General features: G+C 44.8%; 1 protein-coding gene across 2 annotated transcripts in view; it reads left to right on the top strand.

Moving 5' to 3' along the window:
- The first annotated feature begins 17755 nt into the window (after positions 1 to 17755).
- The window catches only part of NOTCH2 (notch receptor 2), a 220887-nt gene continuing 219230 nt past the window's right edge, over positions 17756 to 19412 (top strand). The window contains exon 1 of one of the 2 annotated variants that reach the window (XM_088835625.1): positions 17756 to 17815. The gene's annotated coding sequence lies outside the window, so the exon portion shown is untranslated. Of the gene's footprint in view, positions 17816 to 17969; positions 17996 to 19412 lie in introns of those variants that run through there. The other variant, XM_088835626.1, reaches the window with a different exon arrangement.

The following is a 19412-nucleotide window of genomic DNA, read 5'->3' as shown; positions in this document are numbered from 1 at the left end:
TAAGGACTTCTCTGGTAGCTGAGATGGTAAAGAATCTCCTTGCAATGCAGGAGACCTGGGTTCAGTCCATGGGTCAGAAAGATCCCCTGGAGAAGAGAACGGCAACCCACTCCAGCATTCTTGCCTGGAGAATTCCATGGACAGAGGAGAATACTGGAGTGGGTTGCCATTTCCTTCTCCAGGGGATCTTCCCAACCCAGGTATCAAAACTGTGTCTCCTGCATTGCAGGCGTATTCTGGCAGGCTACTATCCATGGAGTTGCAAAGAGTTGGACATGACTGAGGGACTAACACACAAATTATAGATTGTATCAGATTATTAGGACAAGTATAAAATTTGCAATCAGAAGGTCCTAGATTCAATTTTCATCTCAGAGTCTCTTTGCCACCTGGTCTGGGCCAATTTACTTAGCTTCTCTGTCCCTTTATTTTCTCATTTGCATAATACAGATCAGAATTTTTATCCAGCAGGGTATTTTTTTTTTTTTAAGGACTGCTGCTGCTGCTGCAGCTGCTAAGTCACTTCAGTCATGTCTGGCTCTGTGCAACCCCGTAGACGGCAGCCCACCAGGCTCCTCTGTCCCTGGGATTCTCCAGGCAAGAATACTGGAGTGGGTTGCCATTTCCTTATCCAATGCAAACATGCATGCTAAATCCCTTCAGTCATGTCTGACTCTGAGTGACCCTATAGACAGCAGCCCACCAGGCTCCTCTGTCCACAGGATTTTCTAGGCAAGAATATTGGAGTGGGTTGTTATTTCCTTCTCCCTTTAAAGGACTAAAGTAACATGATTGAAGGCACTTGGCAAAGAGGATGCACTCTGTCAATGTTCTCTTCTTTATATGTTATAGCTGAGGAACCAAAACCTGAAGAATTGATCTAATTTGCCTGAAGACCCATGATTAACCAATGTCATCCCTGGACTAAAGCCCCAGGCTTCCCAATGCCTAGTCCAGCTGTCTTTATCATTTCCATAAGGGGACTTGAAACAAAGATAATTGGAAACATATTTATCTCTGGATTTCCAAAGCTTGAGAGGTGAAATAGAAAGAGAGGAGGAGGCTGAAGTGGGGTGAAAGGTGTAAAAAGCAGATTTACCTCCCTGGTTTTGCATGACTTTCCTGAGTTTACATTGCTTGAGCACATACCCACTGATGGTTGGAGGGAAGTGGTGGAGCGTAGCCAGTGTGAGATGAAAGATTGCATGACATCAACCCACAAAGTAAATAATCCACATGTTCCCAATGGAGGGAGGTGTGACATGGTGTCTTTTTTCTTCTCTCACATATAGCTCTTTGGGTCTCCTCAGGCTACCTCGGACCTAGATTAGTTTTCCAGAAGGTCCTGCATGAACCATTTCTTCAGAGCTCTGAGTCTGCTAGTGTGTGGACTTGGCAGAGAATAGCAAACTAAAGAGGTTATGCATACAAAATCACTTGTGACTTGAAAATTATTTCAGTGTGAGGCTGGTGCGCCACGTGGTTGAGTAGAAAGAGCCCTAGGCCAGAGACGGGACGTCTGACTGCTTTCCCAGCCCTGCTGCTAACTAGCTGGGGGGTGGGTGAGGGGTGCCCAGAAGAGGAAGTTAACCTCTCTACACATCTGTATTGTAACCTATAAAATGCCACCAGAAACACTCACCACGTTTTATTTTCCTTTATCCTCACAAGAATTCCCTGAGGTAAACAGTATTCTTCCCATATTAGAGGTAAAGAAATAGAGGCTTGGAGAACTGTGACTTGCCCAATATCATTCAGTGAGTAAATGGCAGAATCTGATAGAAACTGGACTTGGGGAACTTCCTTGGTGGTCCAGTGGTTAAGATTTTGCCATCCAATGCAGGAGGTGTGGGTTTGATCCCTGACTGGGGAGCTGAGATCCCATAATGCCTCATGGCCAAAAAAAATAACCCAAAACATAAAACAGAAGCAACTTTGTAAAAAATTCAATGAAGGATTCTAAAAATGATCCATATTAAAAAAATCATTAAAAAGAAGAAATTAGGCTTGAACCCAGAATGTACTCTTAACCTCCAAGATAGACTACCTATTTTTTGAGGGGAGAAATGAATATTAAAGTTTTAAAGCAGTTTAAACAAATGTTTATTACAATCAAGGGGGTGTAATCCCAAGGAGTTGCCTGTACTCAAGTCATTTTCAGCTCACTGACTTTCTTATTCATTGCTTTTCATGTGGATCTGTATCAAACCGCAGTTATCCTCTTTCACCTCATTTGTTTTTGGTGTCAGGTCTCCTCCCACACTGGCTGCTCTCAGGAGGAGCAGCACGATGTCTTGCCAAGTGAGGGAATGTAAGTGTAGGAAGCCTCACTCCACACTCACAAGCAGGCTCACAAATGTCTACACTCATCAACACATGTGCATGCACACACATATATATGCATATTAGTTTGTTATGCACACGCACCATCCATGGTTTCAGAACTTGGCAATTTAAGAATCTGTCATTATTACGACTGTGTATATCATGTATAAATAATTTCCAAGAATTGGGCTTTGGAGTGAAAAATACTGTGATAAAGTGATAGAAAGTAGAGGAATGCGTGCTAAGGAGAATACCAAGAAACTTAGACTCTTCTGGTTTCAGCCCAAACTTTGAATTCTGCTGTAAGCTTATGGATTTCTCCCAGCTTATTCAGCCCCCTGAAAGACTCCTACCCTTGGTGGGCAGTAGGTTTGACACAACATCAGTCTTTTCATGAACGAATTCTGAGCTTTCACTCTCATCTACAGATTTGTTCTGGCAGTGGTGGTCATCAGACTGTGAACTTCAGAGGTTCGGGGTCACATCTGTGGAATTCTTCCTTCAGTGGTTTTTCACTACATGAAATTAGCTCTTTGGTGATGACAACACTTCGTTCCTGCTACTGCTTTTGGTTTGGTTTGCTTAGGAGGCAGACACAAAAGATGTTGATCCTCATTTAATTATTAATAGGTATAGCCCAGAACTGTTGTGGCATTTAACAAATGAATTTATTCATTGCATATGTGAACACCATGGTAATATTGTTTCATTTTTGCATTAACCCTTAATTGCTTCCCTGGTGGCTCAGACAGTGAGGAAGTCTGCCTGCAATGCAGGTGACCTGGGTTTGATCCCTGGGTCAGGGAGATCCCTTGGAGAAAGGAAAGGCAACCCACTCCAGAATTCTTGCCTGGAGAATTCCATGGACAGAGGAACCTGGCAGGCTACAGTCCATGGGGTCGCAGAGCCGGGCACGACTGAGTGACTGACACAGGTTAATGGTTACAAAGCACGTCCATGATTAGTGTCACATTCAGACTCCCCTTTGAGAGGTAGAAAGGGATAAAAACAATACTACCTACTTCATGAGGATTAAATTTGTGAGGATTAAATGCAATAAACCGCTTAGCATTGGGGCCTGGCACAGAATAAACACTATTAAACATTTCTAATAACACACTGCTGGCCCATATCACTGGTGAGGACCCACAGCTCAGAGATGCTAAGTTCAGGTTGTCTGGTTAAGTGGTGGAATTCAGTTAAGAATCTGTCTCCAGACTCCAAGGCCATTTTAGGAAATTATCAGTTGACACTGCAATCGTGGAAGGAAAACAGCCCAGCCTCAGAGGAAGAGCATGCATGACAGTTTTATGGTGGGTGAGTAGGCAGAAGTGTTTAGAGATAAAGCACTGCTCAAGCGGGAGGACACGGACCAGCTGTGTACCACAAGTGGCTGTGCTATTCATTTTTGGTTCTGCAAATGCTGTCTTCCCTCAGTGCCTTCACATATATTGTCCTCTTTCCCTCCTGCTTCCTTCTTCTCACCAACCCCTTCACCTGAGTCATGCTCCAGGCTTCCAGGCTCAACACAAACAGTTCTTTATGGCAGCTTTCCTGCACACCTACTCATACAGGCCCCCACCGCGTTTATGGGGCGAGTGTGTGTGCTGTGTGCTAAGCTGTTTCAGTGGTGCCTGACTCTTTGCAACCCCATGGACTGTAGCCTGCCAGGCTCCTCTGTCCATGGGATTCTCCAGGCAACGAGTGGGTAGCCATTCCCTTCTCCAGGGGAACTTCCCGACCCAGGGATCAAACCCAGACCTCCTGTGTCTTCTGCATTGCAGGCAGATTCTTCACTGCTGAGCTACAGGGGAAGCCCCTTGTGAGACTACTTGTCTGATATTCTCCTCAGCTGGAATGGAAGCAATGAGAAATTATCAACTTTATCCCACTTGCTGGCTGGCGTGTCCCCAGCAGCCTTATGGTATCTGGCACATTTGTTAAATGCGGACCAGCTGCTGGCCAATAGAAAGATGGAGAGGAAGAAGATTTAAGAAAGAAGTGAGAAGATGCCAGCATGAACTTAAAATGTATAACCATTTTGCCACAGATCTGCTCTGGGTAGTGCTACTGGAGGTGTGAGGAAATGTCGAGCAGGCCACTGGAAGGAATTGAAGGAAGACTCCAACACCCAGGAAAGGCTTGGCGAAGTGAAGCAAAGTCAAGAGTAACACACGCGGGGCCCATCTTGGGTCACAGCTTCTACAGACAGTTGAAAGGGGGATGAGCAGGAACCATTTCTCAGCCTCTTGTTGCTTGCCTTTTGCTAGAAAGAGTCAGGATGCCTGCTCTCCACAGATGACTGACTACAGAACCCAGAGGGGAAGGGAGGGAAGGAGTTTCCACTGGGGTGACATGTTTCTGACCCTGCCTGTTGACAGCAAACAGTGGCGGTGGCGGGGATTTTGGCAGGAAGCGTCCATCCCTGGGGTCTGGGGAAGTCAGGGCTGTGCCGAGAGGTAGAGCAACCCTGGCACCCCAGAGCCCCGGCTTCTTCCCTCTGCACCCTCGTGGAGCCGACTCCACGATCTCCCCTGCCTCCTCCTGGGTTAGGGCAGCAGAGGGAGGACACGAGGCTGGTCTCCAGCGGGGGCCATTCCGTTTACATTCCCACCCCTGGGCCCTGGGAAGCCCCGAGTTCCCACACTCACTGAGGCAGGAAGGTCGCCACGGACACCTCATCTGTCCGGGTCGCTGACTGACTACAGATAAGCAGCAGCTGCTGCATCCACACTGGGGTCACCTCCCAGATTGCCCACCCTGGAGCCAGGCGGACAAGGGCCCCATCTCTGCCCGCCAGTGGGGCACCCTCAGGGCTTCCAGCTGAGGCCCAGTGACTGCGGTGGGGGCCCCCTGCAAAACTGGCTTTAGCAGAGCTGCCGGACGTGGCCAAGGAAAGACAAAGCCTTAGAGGCACCGGCCTACAGCTGTCAAGCACTTGACAGTTTTACAGTACTCTGCTGCATACTTTTTCTCACATCACTCTGACCACCACCCGTGAAGATCTCAGAGCAGGTGTTTTTGTGTCCATTTTGCAGATGAGTAAACAGCTTCAGGATGTTTGATAGATTTGCCCCAAGTTCTCACAGCTAGGCAGTGGTGAAAGCTGTTTTTGCACTGCCTAGTTGGTAGATCTTTCCATTACTACATGCAAACAGAACAAACGAAGTGGACAAATTCCAGTTTTTGTCCCTGAAAGAGAACTCTTTCTCCCTCCCAGATTTAACCTATCTTCTACTCAGGCCTGGGCTTTAATGAAAAACTCTTCAGGCTTGGAGTCTGAGTCACAATTCCTCTTCTGGTCAGCCAAGTACCTTAGCAGCTGTGTGAGTTGATCTGGGGTTGATTTTCCTGACTATTCGCTTCCATGTGTTTAAAATGGAGGTGATGTTCTTAAGTTGTGGGGCTGTGACAAGGGTTAAGAATAACAGTAAACATCTGTTGAGTCTTTTCCATACCCTCGACCCAGTTCTAAACCCTCACGTGCACTGATTTATTGAATTCTCACAACATGGAAGAGTGCTCAGTTGTGTATGACCATCTGCAGCCCCATGGACTATAGCCTGCCAGATGCCTCTGTCCATGGGATTTCCCAGGCAAGAATACTGGAGTGGGTTAGCAGGTCCTCCTCAGGGGATTCCCCCAGCACAGGGCTGGAACCCTCATCTCTTGAGTCTCCTGCATTGGCAGGTGGATTCTTTACCACTAGTGCCGCCTGGGAAGCCCCTACAACAACCCTAGTTTGATTCATATGTGCTGTGTTCTTTTACTTCACAGACGAGGAAACGATGGGAGAGAGGAACCCCAGGTCACACAGCAAACAGCAGAGCCAGGATTCTCACCCAGGCTGTTTGACACCAAAGCCAAGGGCTTAATCTCCACGTATACTCACTATGCAAATTATGTTTACTGTCTACAATAGGTAATCAATAGCTGTTACTAGGAACTGGGGTGGGTATGGCCTGATTTATAAGCAAAGTGAAGAGTTAAGTCCCTGAACTAATTAGGTAAACCGAAGGTTGGGCCACTCAGAAGTATCTTCAGTTCAGTTTTCCCTGGTTTCTCATTTCCCACTGTCTGTCATTCTTTCAGAGCAGGAAGACACCTCAGGGACATTTGGCAATGTCTGGACACATTTTTGGTTGTCACAACTGTGGGAGTGCTACTGGCATCTGATAGGTAAGGCCGGGGATGCTGCTAAACATCCTACAATACACGTGGCATCCTTGCATCCAAGAATCATCTGGCCCCAGTGTTAATACGCCAAGGTTTAGAAACTGCTTTAATATTGAGTATTTAGTATCAAGACTACGGTTAGCACAAATTTGTCACATAGAAGGGCAAAGTAATGCCCTGCTTAAAATATGCTGACACAGTTCAATGTGTGCAACATTTGTTATTACTATTGTTGTTGTCACCTTCATTGTTGCCAAACAAAGATACGTGCCCTAGAAATGATCAGCCGATTTGGGGCTTGTGGTAGAGTTAGAAAACTGAAGATGCTTTTCTGTCAAATTATGTTATCATCCTCCAAATTGTTGACATTTCTTCTACTTTGTTGAAGTAGTTCATAAATAAACTTACATTTGTGTTCAATAAATAAACTTATGTTAAATAAAATATTTATGTTAAACTCACATTAAACTACATGCCACTTCCTTTCAGCATGTAGTTCTATGAATCCCAAATAGCTCTCAGTTCAATCAGCTCTTCTTATGTCTCCCTCTCCATTATGTATACACCAAATAGGTTTTTATAAAAACAAAACCTCCTTTCTGACTTTTATTTATTTTTAATTGAAGGATAATTGCTTTACAGTATGTGTTGTTTTCTGCCAAACAGCACCGTGAGTCAGCCATCGGTATACCTCTGCCCCCTGCCTCTTGAGGCTCCCTCCCACCCCCTAGGTTGTCACAGAGCCCCGGTTTGAGTTCCCTGTCATACAGGAAATTTCCATTGGCTATCTATTTGATGCATGGTAGCGTCTATGCTTGGAGAAGGCAATGGCAAGCCACTCCAGTACTCTTACCTAGAAAATCCCATGGATGGAGGAGCCTGGTAGGCTGCAGTCCGTGGGGTCGCTAGGGGTCAGACACGACTGAGCGACTTCACTTTCACTTTTCACTTTCCACTTTCACACATTGGAGAAGGAAATGGCAACCCACTGCAGTGTTCTTGCCTGGAGAGTCCCAGGGACGGGGGAGCCTGGTGGGCTGCCGTCTATGAGGTCACACAGAGTTGGACACGACTGAAGTGACTGAGCAGCAGCAGCAGCAGCAGCGTCCATGCTTCCATGCTGTTCTCTCCATTCATCTCACCCTCTCCTTCCTCTCCCCAGCCCTTGTACCTCAGTCTGTGCTCTATGTCTGCGTCTCCACTGCTCACTGTAAATAGCTTTATCAGTACCATTTTCTAGATTCCATATATATGTGTTATTATAGGATATTTGTTTTTATGCTCTGACTTACTTTATTCTGTATAATATGCTCTAGGTTCATCCACCTCATTAGAACTAATTCAAATGTGTTTTGTTTTATGGCTGAGTGGTATTCCATTTTACATATGTACCACAGCTTCTTTATCCATTCATCTGTTAATGGACATCTGGGTTGGTGTCCATGTCCTAGCTATTACAGATAGTGCTACAATGAATATTGGAGTATATGTGTCTTTTCAAATTTTGGTTTCCTTGGGTATATGCCTAGAAGTGGTGTTGCTGGGCCCTATGGTAGTTCTGTACTCAATATGCCAGCAAACTGGAAAACTCAGCAGTGGCCACAGGGCTGGAAAAAGTCAGTTTTCATTCCAATCCCAAAGGACAATGCTAAAGAATGTTCAAACTACCACACAATTGCACTCACTTCAGTTCAGTCGCTCAGTCGCGTCCAACTCTCCGCGACCCCATGAATCACAGCACGCCAGGCCTCCCTGTCCATCACCAACTCCCGGAGTTCACTCAAACTCATGTCCACAGAGTCAGTGATGCCATCCAGCCATCTCATTCTCTGTCGTCCCCTTCTCCTCCCGCCCCCAACCTTTCCCAGCATCAGAGTCTTTTCCAGTGAGTCAACTCGTCGCATGAGGTGGCCAAAGTATTGCAGTTTCAGCTTTAGCATCAGTCCTTCCAATGAACACCCAGGACTGATCTCCTCTAGGATGGACTGGTTGGATCTCCTTGCAGTCCAAGGGACTCTCAAGAGTCTTCTCCAACACCACAGTTCAAAAGCATCAATTCTTCGGTGATCAGCTTTCTTCACAGTCCGACTCTCACATCCATACATGACCACCACATACTAGCAAATAATGCTCAAAATTCTCCAAGCTAGGCTTCAATAATATATGAACTGAGAAATTCCAGATGTTCAAGCTAGATTTAGAAAAGGCAGAGGAACCAGAGTTCAAGTTGCTAACATCCATTAGATCATAGAAAAAGCAAGATAATTCCAGAAAAACATCTACTTCTGCTTTATTGACTATGCTAAAGCCTTTGACTGTGTGGATCACAACAAACTGTGGAAAATTCTGAAAGAGATGGGAATACCAAACCACCTTACCTGCCTCCTGAGAAACCTGTATGCAGGTCAAGGAACAACAGTTTGAGCCAGACATGGATCAACAGACTGGTCCAAAATTGGGAAAGGAGTCACCCTGCTTATTTAACTTATATGCAGAGTTCAGTTCAGTTCAGTTCAGTTCAGTCGCTCAGTCGTGTCCGACTCTCCGCGACCCCATGAATCACAGCACGCCAGGCCTCCCTGTCCATCACCAACTCCTGGAGTACACTCAAACTCATGTCCACAGAGTCGGTGATGCCATCCAGCCATCTCATTCTCCGTCGTCCCCTTCTCCTCCCGCCCCCAACCTTTCCCAGCATCAGAGTCTTTTCCAGTGAGTCAACTCGTCGCATGAGGTGGCCAAAGTATTGCAGTTAAATGCTGGGCTGCATGAAGTACAAGCTGGAATCAAGATTGCCAGGAGAAATATCAATAACCTCAGATATGCAGATGACATCACCTTTATGACAAAAAGTGAAGAGAAACTAAAGAGCCTCTTATGGATGAGAAAGAGAAGAGTGAAAAAACTGGCTTAAAACTCAACATTCAACAAATGAAGATCATGGCATATAATCTCATCACTTCATGCAAATAAATGGGGAAACAATGGAAACAGTGACAGACTTTCTTTTCTTGGGCTCCAAAATCACTGCAGATGATGAGTTCAGACATGAAATTAAAAGATACGTGCTCATTGGAAGAAAAGCTATGACAAACCTAGACAGTGTTTTAAAAAGCAGAGATGTTACTTTGCCAACAAAGATCCATATAGCTATGGTTTTTCCAGTAGTCATGTATGGATGTGAGAGTTGAACCATAAAGAAGGCTGAGCACTGAAGAATTGATGCTTTTGAACTGGAGAACACTCTTGAGAGTCCTTGGACGGCAAGATCAAACCAGTCAATTCTAAAGGAAATCAATCCTGAATGTTCATTAGAAGGACTGATGTTGAAGCTGAAGTTCCAATACTTTGGCCACCTGATGGGAAGAGCTGACTCATTAGAAGAGACCCTGATTCTGGGAAAGATTGAAGACAGGAGAAGAAGGAGATGACAGAGGATGAGATGGTTGGATGGCATCACCAACTCAATGGACATGAGTTTGAGCAAGCTCCAGGAGATGGTGAAGGACAGGGAAGCCTGGCTGCAGTCCACGGGGTCTCAAAGAGTCGGACATGACTGAGCAACTGAACAACCACAACAAAAATGGTAGTTTTATTCCTAGTGTTTTCAGGACACTCCATACTCACTTCCATAGTGGCTGTATCAATTTACATTCCAACCAATAGTGTAAGAGCGTTCTGATTTTTGTTGGCCTCTTTTGGAAAGTTGTATTAACTACTAACATCTTTGAAACAGTAAAAATTTGCTTTGTCAAACAGAACTTTGAGCAGAAGAACCTTTATGTGTGAGTATCTGTGATACTTGGCAGCACATCCAGCTTTCTTACGTTGTTGGAGAACACTATGCCTCACATCACTATGACTCGATTTCCATATTATTGTGCATTAGCTTCAAATATTCAATAAATAAACTGGAAAGGAGTTGTATCAATCACTTTAGGCTAGGTTATGACGCAATAACAAATGATCCCAGTAGTCTGACAATGAAAAAAGTTATTTCTTGTTCATGTTGTGTGTTCATCATGTACTGGTTGCTGCCCTGTTTCATCTTTTTCATTCAGGCCCTATTTGGGACATGATGATGTCATAGCAGGAGGAAAGAGCAATGGTGGAACATGATAATTCTTGTAGCTTCTGCTCAGAATTGGCACATATCCCATATGTTAATATTCCATTGGGCAATGCAAATCAATAGCCAAGCCAGATGTCAATGGGGGCAGGGATGTATATTCTCCCCTATAGGTCCCACAGGCAGGGGCAGTGAATATTCTGAACAATAGCGTAAATGTACTACAGGACTCTGTCTTTGCCACTGAAGTCATGAACTTCCTCACAGTTAGGGACATGGCCTTGAATCACTACCTTTTCAAGAGATTTTTAGCAAGAAATGGAAGAAGAATATAAAGTGAAAGAGTTGAAGAGACCGAAATGTCAGATTGATTTGTTGAGGAGCTGTGGTGGATGGCAAATTATAAGGAAAAGGCAAGAATCAAGAATGGCTTCTAGGACTCTAGGAGTGATAAGTGATAGTGCCAACTATTGAGATAGAGAATGGAGAAGGAGAGGAGGTTTAGAAGAAAGGGCAGGTTTTATTTTGTGTTTGTTTCTCTTTTGTTTTTCTAGATCAAGAAGACAACTTTATAGCTTCTTAGAGCTGTCCCCTGAAAATCCACTTTTTTGGTCCTGTCACACTCTTCTCTTTTTTTAGGAAGCAGCAAATTTTATTGTTGACCCAATAAACATGAGGTGTCTTTGGAACATGCATGTAGAAACATGCAGGAGACAGTTTAACTATGAATGTGCTCCCAAAAGAGTACTGAGCTAGAAACAAAGATTCGAAATTCAATTACATATAAGTAGTAATAAGTAATAGCTATTATGATTATACTTATTGAGCATTTACTATGTCAGGCACTGTGAGAAGTAATTTGCATACATTTTCTTAATGTTCATCATATCGCTAGTCTGTGTAGCTTGTCCTCACTGTGTAGATAAGGATTAGGATATGAAATCTAAAGAAGCTTATAAAAGCAAACAAAACTTCGCCAAAGTCTCACAGCTAGGAATTTGTAAAAAGCACCCAAGAACTTTATCTCCATAACCCACATTTCAACCGATTATGCTCTTAGTTGGAACCACGACAGCAAATGAGAACATCCAGGCACTACAGAAAGAGAGAAAAGATAAGAACAGTGGGTCAAGGGTAGGACACTGAAGAATATGAATATTCAAGGATCTGGGGAAGATCCCTTAGAGAAGGAACAAGTAGGAGGAAACTAGAAGAGTACGTCTGAGTAGCCAAGTGCCCTGAGAGTGACAATGAAAGAGTGTCTAACAGGGGCAGCGACTTCAGCATAGTTGAAGAGCAGGGCTGGGAAAGGTCCTTGGGTGTTGACAGTTAGGCCTAATTCCTGACAATATCTCTCTAGAAGCATCTATAACCAGCCATATTCCCCACCAAGAACCCCAGGAGTAAAATACGAACCATAGGTGGCTGGTCATGTGCTGACTTTTTGAAACACCAACCTGTTGCTGGTTCATTCTCTTTGAGCTCTGCTTCCAGAGACTGCCTTGACTTTTTGACCTATTTGAGTAGGTCTTTGTTTCTGGGTCTGGGTGACTTGGCTCTTGGACTCTGTACCTGTGTGTTTGTGTCTGCGGTTCTGGCCTACTCTTTCAGTTTATGAAACGCAGCCTTACACCACATGCCTACTGTGGTTACTGCGTACTCCCAGCTGCCGACCTGAGTGAATAAGTTTGGACAGAGTCCCTCAATCCACAAGGCTGTGTCTTCTGCTAATTTTCTGCAACTCAGCTTCCGGAATTGAAATGGGGAATGTGGTTTCACATGGTGGCTGCGGTGGCTTCTCTGTTCTTGCTGTTCTTTAGTCACTAAGTCGTGTCCGACTCTTTGTGACCCCATGGACTGCAGCCCTCCAAGTTCCTCTGTCCATGGGATTTTCCAGGCAAAAACAGTAGAGGGGGTTACCATTTCCTTCTCCAGGTGATATTCCTGACCCAGGGATTAAACCTGTGTCTTCTGCATTGGCAGGCAGATTCTTTATCATCTGAAGCCACGGAAGCCCTATCTGATCTGTAGATGTGGCTAATTACTGACAATAGGGCTGCTAGTTTTGAGATCACAGGTTGCTGGTCAGACCTTGCCAAGCCTCACAATGCCCTGTTGGCTGTTTGTCTTCAGGTGAGTCCTCCCAGTTGCTGTGATTTTTAAACCCAGCTCTAGCAGTTTATGGAGATATGAGAGTTATACTTGGAGACAAGAGGACACTGATGTGAATGGGACTTCTCATGACTGCCAAGAAAGCAGGATGCTGAACACTTGTTCAACTGCAGCCAGGAAGGCCCCAATATGGGCACCACTGGGGCTTTCTCACAGCCATGACATGACTGGCCCATGAAATGGCCAACTTCAACCATAGCGTAGATGAGTATCCGGACCTCCTCCACTTCCAGGGACCTGTACTGAGTGAACTGGTATTAGGGGGCTCCTCTGGGCACCAGAATCCTCTAGTATCTCTGCTCTTTATATTCATCTGGAGGCATGTATCCAGCAGCCTTCCATGACTACAACCCCTCAGTGACAGTTATTGGATTTATTGAATAAAAATTTAGGACACCCAGTTAAATTTGAATTTCAGATAAACAACAGATACTTTTTTTAGTATGTGCTATAAGACATTCAGAATATACTCACACTAAGAAATTATTCATCATTTATTTGAAATTCAAATTCAGCTAGGTGTCCACCACAACCCCATAACCTGAGACTCAGTAGGAATTCCTAGGCCTTCAGATTCATTGCTCTCCAGTTGCCCCAAGAAGGCACTGGGGCACTTTGTGAAGAAGAGAAGCAGAGAACTAGGTCTGTGCTAGAACTACTGGGGTCTTGATCCTATCTGGTCCCCTTATGCTCTTGGAGCAGCTCTGTGTCTGATAATCAATGAAATCAGACCTTCTGAGTGCCTATGATCTTGTTTGCCTTCCATCATCTGTATTTGGAAGATCAAGAGTGAAAGACGGGTTTTTAGAAGTGTCTAGACATAGCAACCCACTTCAGTGTCCTTGCCTGGAGAACTCCATGGACAGAGAAGCCTGGTGGGCTACAGTTAATGGTGTCGCAGAGTCAGACATGACTGAGCAACAAACACTTCACTTCAGACAGCTTGTAGAGACCATGATCTGTGGCAGCACCCAGTGATCGGTATCCTGCATGACTTTCCAGGGGTTGGTTTTGTATTTCTTGGACAATGTCCTAATAAACCCTTGAGCACCTCACACATACCCTACCCAACTGTGCAACACATAAGCCACAATCCAGCAATTCTGGATTACTTGAAGCTTCAGCACCTCCAAAACAGCCTCCAGACAACTCCAGTTTGCTGTAGCCAGGTGTCTATCATTCTGCAGTAAGAGGTCCTGGTCACTTGACATAGACATTCCAAATGAGGCTTGATAGCATTTTTCCCTTTTCTGTGCAACTGACCTAGTAATGACCTCCTAAAAAAGAGAAGGAAGTTGGCCTGAGTGCCGAGCTGGACAATTTTTCATGCAACTCAAGACTCCCTTCACCTTTGCCCCATTATAGCACTAGCTGGCACTTACCCTTCTACACTGAATTTATTAATACAGGACCTTAACTGTATCAGTGCATTTAATATTCATAATAACCCTATGAGTAATATGCTGTTTCTATTCCTGTTTTACAGATGAGGGAACTGAGGCAGGGAGACTAAGTAATTCCCCTAGGGTCACACAGGTTAAGAAATTACCAAGAAGTAAAAGCTGGGATTTGAACGTAGCATTCTAGCTCCAGATTCTATCCTCTTAACCTGTGTGTCAGCCTCCAGCTTGGACCCATCTTAGTTCAACCTAACACTGTTGGACTGGTGCTGTTAACATTGGTGCTCCTGATCTACCAGGCCCCTGTTCTGTCCTCCATTATTCCCAAGGAGAATGGCTTGCTGTGAAGATGTCTTCAAGGCCTCGGGGGTCTAATGCCTGATAACAGCCTGAAAGCTTAGCTCATGCTATGTCAAGTGGCTTGCCTTATTTTAAGAGCCTTGGGTGCTCCACTGGCTGCACACTCAGCAACAGAACCACAGGGCAATGGTCTATGTTGTAAGGCTGAATACAACGGGTAGAAGAGACATCCAATATTGGAAGAGACTGACGTGAGTATTTCACAGTCATTCAGCCCAAATTGTCTTTCAGACAGCTACCTGTGTTTCTAATCCAGATCCAGGACCTTTTAGGTGCATCTCAGAGAGGTATGAAATGCTAGGAAGACCTCTATATGAGTAGAGTGTTCACATCCTGCCGAGAAGATCTGAATGCAGCCTCAGCTCAACCACCCACCTGTTCCTCTACCAAAACACAATCTGTGGCCCTCTCCAACATGATGTGTTCTGATACACTACCACAATCACTTTGCCAACAAAGGTCTGGATGGTCAAAGCTATGGTTTTTCCAGTAGTCATGTATGGATGTGAGAGTTGGACCATAAAGAAGGCTGAGAACCAAAGAACTGATGCTTTCCAACTGTGGTACTGATGAAGATTCTTGAGAGTCCCTTGGACTGCAAGATCAAACCAGTCAATCCTGAACAAAATCAACCCTGAATCTTCATTGGAAGGACTGATGCTTAAGCTGAAGCTCCAATACTTTGGCCAGCTGATGTGAAGAGCTGACTCATTGGAAAAGATCCTGATGCTGGCAAAGATTGACAGCAAGAGGAGAAAGGGATGACAGAGGATGAGATGGTTGGATGGTATCACTGACTCAATGTATATGAGTTTGAGCAAACTCCAGGAGATGGTAAAGGACAGGGGAGCCTGGTGTGCGGCAGTCCATGGGTTTGCAGAGTCGGACATGACTTAGTGGCTGAACAGCAACAACCACGATCACCTGGACCTCAAGTAAAGATGACCTGGGCTTCCTAAAAAGTAGTGATGACTCTTTCAGATCCTCATACACCTCCAGGACTCCACCTATGGGACTTCCATCTCTGGTCTGTCCCTCTTGCCCTGACGTTATCTGTCCTGGAAGTAACAGGTTTATAAATAAGGCATGCTTCCCTCCCTGCATTGTTCCTCCCTCCACTGCAGCCATTTACTCCCTGGTGGGTAAAAGAGAGTCTGTTAAAATACTGCTTTCTAACCAGAGCCCTTGGGCCTACCAAGTCCACATCCACCAGCCTGCCATCCCTAAATGGATGACAAGAGTAGTGCTTAAGGAATACCTGCATTCTTCTACTGCTCACACACAATTGACTGCTCGGTGGCTAACGTCATTGCTGCAGATTTTGCTTTCAGAAATTATTGACTCCCTCTTTCAGAACTGCTTTTCTGTCCAACAATATTTTTCATCCTTTTCACTTTTCTTGCACTCCTTCTTCCTTGCATTACTGATACTCTTGCAGCTAGAGAGTATCTGAGAAGGTATGTACCAACTCGAAGGAATCTTGATGAGTATACCAAGTTCTGTCTGGCAGCAGCCTTCAGAATGAAGAGTTGACTATGGGATGCCATCTCATTCTCCCCTAGCACATTCATTGCACCTACCTAGTGAAAGCTGAGGGTTGAGGGTAATAATCACACTACCAGCAATGAGATCTGTCCTTTCTTGAATTCTCACTATGGGTCAGGTACTGTGCTAATTGCTTTGCGTATATTTTCTCACTTAATCCTCACAACAATGCAATAAAGAGGATACTATTTAACTTCCAATTTACAGCTGAGAAAACTGACTTGCCAAAGATCACATAATGAGTAAGTAGTAGAGCCAAATTTCATGTTAATTTAAAGCCTGGGCATTCAGCCACCTTGCTGTCATTGTCATATATCAGCTAACTTCCTCCATGCTCAGTCTCCCAGCTTCTTCTATTCTTTTCCCTACTCCTAAATCTCCAGCCACAACCTCAGTGATGAGGGGGAATAAACAAGAGAGGTATTCCCAAGAGGAAGTAGACTAATTATTACATCAAGACTGACCTCACTAACTGGACCACGGGAAAGAGTGAGGGCACAAGGAATGTTTTAATTTGGCCCTTTGAAACAGAGATTCTACTTAAAGTAATGAGGGATTTGTTATAATTATTTTCCTGTTTCATTCACTGATGTAACCCAAACACCTAGAACCATGCTTAGCTGGTAAAAGTCACTCAGTCGTGTCTGGCTCTTTGAGACCCTGTTGACTGTAACCCACGAGGCTCCTCTGTCTAAGGTCTTCTCCAGGCAAGAGTACTGGAATGGGTTGCCATTCCCTTCTCCTGGGGATATTCCTGACCCAGGGATCAAAGGTAGGTCTCCTGCATTGCAGGCACGTTCTTTACCATCTGAGCCACCAGAAGGGAAGCCTAGTAGTAGATGCTCAACAAATATTTAGCATGGAATTCAGGAAATTGGGGTTGGTCCAACGAAGAACACAGGAGTCCTAGGAAATCTGACTGGTGGGAAAGTGGCTTTTAGTGGAACCAGATGACAGAGTCTACAGAACACTGGCACACTACCTCCCAGCTACTCTTCAGGTTTGCTTTTGTCCCTATTCCAACCAATAAATTCTGTTTATGTATTTTCTTCATGTATTTTTTCTACCTTGTGATTGCTGCTTATTCATAAATTCTGCTTTCCTATCATATAGTTCGGGCTTCCCTGGTGGCTCAGAGGTTAAAGCGTCTGCCTCCAATGCGGGAGACCCGGGTTCGATCCCTGGGTCGGGAAGATCCCCTGGAGAAGGAAATGGTAACCCATTCCAGTATTTTTGCTTGGGGAATCCCATGGACGGAGAAGCCTGGTAGGCTACAGTCCACGGTGTCGCATAGAGTCAGACACGACTGAGCAACGGAACGGACGGATCATATAGTTCTGCTTCCTCATAGATTTGGCTTGTGTGACCCTCCACAGCCATCACTCCATCATATGTCATTCTTTCAACTCCAGTCTCCAAGAGTACCTGCCCCTTTATCTCCACATTTCCCAGTTTGAATCCCAGAAGGAAGCTGATTGGCCAAATTCATCTCTTCCATCCAAGCCCTGATTTTTGGAGGGGCTGCCCTAATATCAGGGGCCAGTTCCTGGTCCAATCAGGAGCCATCCTGGGTAGAGAACAATTTTGCTCTGCTTCTCAGAGCAGGGGGGCTGTGGGTGGGGCAGTTTCATCTTGAAGAGGAAGTTGGGTGTGGCAGGCACTTTGTTGACATATCCAGTATAGGAGTGCTCCTGGGAGCCCATCTCTCATCTCTGAAAAGTGACTTTGTAAGTTACAACTGTTCATCAGGCATTCCCAGGAACACCAGGTAAATGCAGCTGGTAACTTGTTAAGTTTGGAATTCCACTTGGCCTGCAATCTCTTTGCACTCTTTCTTCTGGGACTGCCTTGGTGTGCCATCTATTACCTATTTGGAGTTGGCTTTTTTTGGACTCTTTTCTACTTAGGTGAGTTGGCTTCTGAATAGACTGCTTGACTCTTGGACAAGGTAAGTGTTTGGATTCAACTTTGGTTCTGAATCATGTTTTCAACTTGGATGAAATGGCCTCCCATCCTGCTCCTTTGCCCCCTGCTTTCTACTCAGATTCCCTCTGCTCCAAGTTATCATGCCTGAGGGTGCCTCCCTTTCCCAGTCCCCCAACATATTCCTGAGGGAATGACATTAATAAATAGTTGGTGGCTTCAGTGAAAGCAATTTTAGAGGAATGGTTGGGGTAGAAACCAGATAGAAGCAAGTTGAGGAAGTGGAAATAGCAAGTATAGACTACTCTTCTGAGATGAAAAGGAGGAGAAGAAATCATCTACATGTCAAGATTTGTCCTTTTTTTTTAACTTAAGAGTTTGCTTGTGATTATACAATACCTGATTTTGTAAAACATTTTGAAAAAATAAAAGTTATAAAGAATAAATATATAATTCCCTGTAATCCAGCTACCTACATAATTATGATAGCTACTCATTTTTGAGCACCTACTAAACGGAAGAATTGTTTTAATCACTTGATTAACAGTATTTCTATTTACTATGTAAGATAAAGTCCTAGCTAGGTCAGAATTAAGACAGATATGTCTGTGATATAGAGTAAGACAATATCCTTTCCTCTCAAGAAATAATTGGCATCCACTGGTGTACAAGGGGGCTGAGAGTTTGCTGGGGGAAAACTCAAATTCTGGCTTCAGAAGGGCTTGGGTTGTGCATAGACATGTCTGGGGTAGTCCCAGAGGTAGACAGTGGTGGGCAGGTACAGTGGGGCCCCTAGGGAGAGCACAGCCTGTTGAGGGAGGGGTCTGCAATAGTTAAGACTGGGCTCGAGTCCTGCAAGGCCGTGGCCAGTCTGCCTATTATGCAGCAGGGTCCAACTCAGCTTCCTCATGTGTGTCTTTCCAGAAGAAAACAAAGAGAGGCCTCTGTGTAATAGAGCCATTTTATGAAACTCTGAAATGCCCTGGGGCCTATCACCCGGTGGGTAACTGGGTGTAGTATCCAGGAAAAGAGCTTTTCCTTTCTCATTTTGAGAGAGGATGCTGGCAGGCATCACAGGGGCTATCCAGCCCTAAATGCCCCACAAAACCAGCACCACGGGGCCAGCTCTAGTGGCAGAAAACGTTTTTGTTTAATTCACAGCAAGGTAACAGTAGCTGACTTTAGTGAGTTCAGTAATACTTTACCTTGAGCATTAATGCTGAAAAATGGACTCTCTTACTTCCTGTTTTTCAAAAGCATCGTTGACTAGGGGAACAATGCAGGGCTCCAAATGAGGCATGGGTGTGGGCTTCTAGCTCACCCTGGTGCTAGCAGAGACTGTGTCATGGTGTTAGGCTAAGTGAACTGGAACAATCATGATGGCATAACTGATTCAAGAACACAGGTAAGAGTTGCTCACTAATGACTCAACAACACGTTTT

Source organism: Moschus berezovskii, chromosome 4, assembly GCF_049115385.1.
Source record: "Moschus berezovskii isolate FMDL1 chromosome 4, NW_MosBer_1.0, whole genome shotgun sequence".
NCBI lineage: Eukaryota > Metazoa > Chordata > Mammalia > Artiodactyla > Moschidae > Moschus > Moschus berezovskii.
This window is presented reverse-complemented; position numbering and strand designations above follow the sequence as displayed.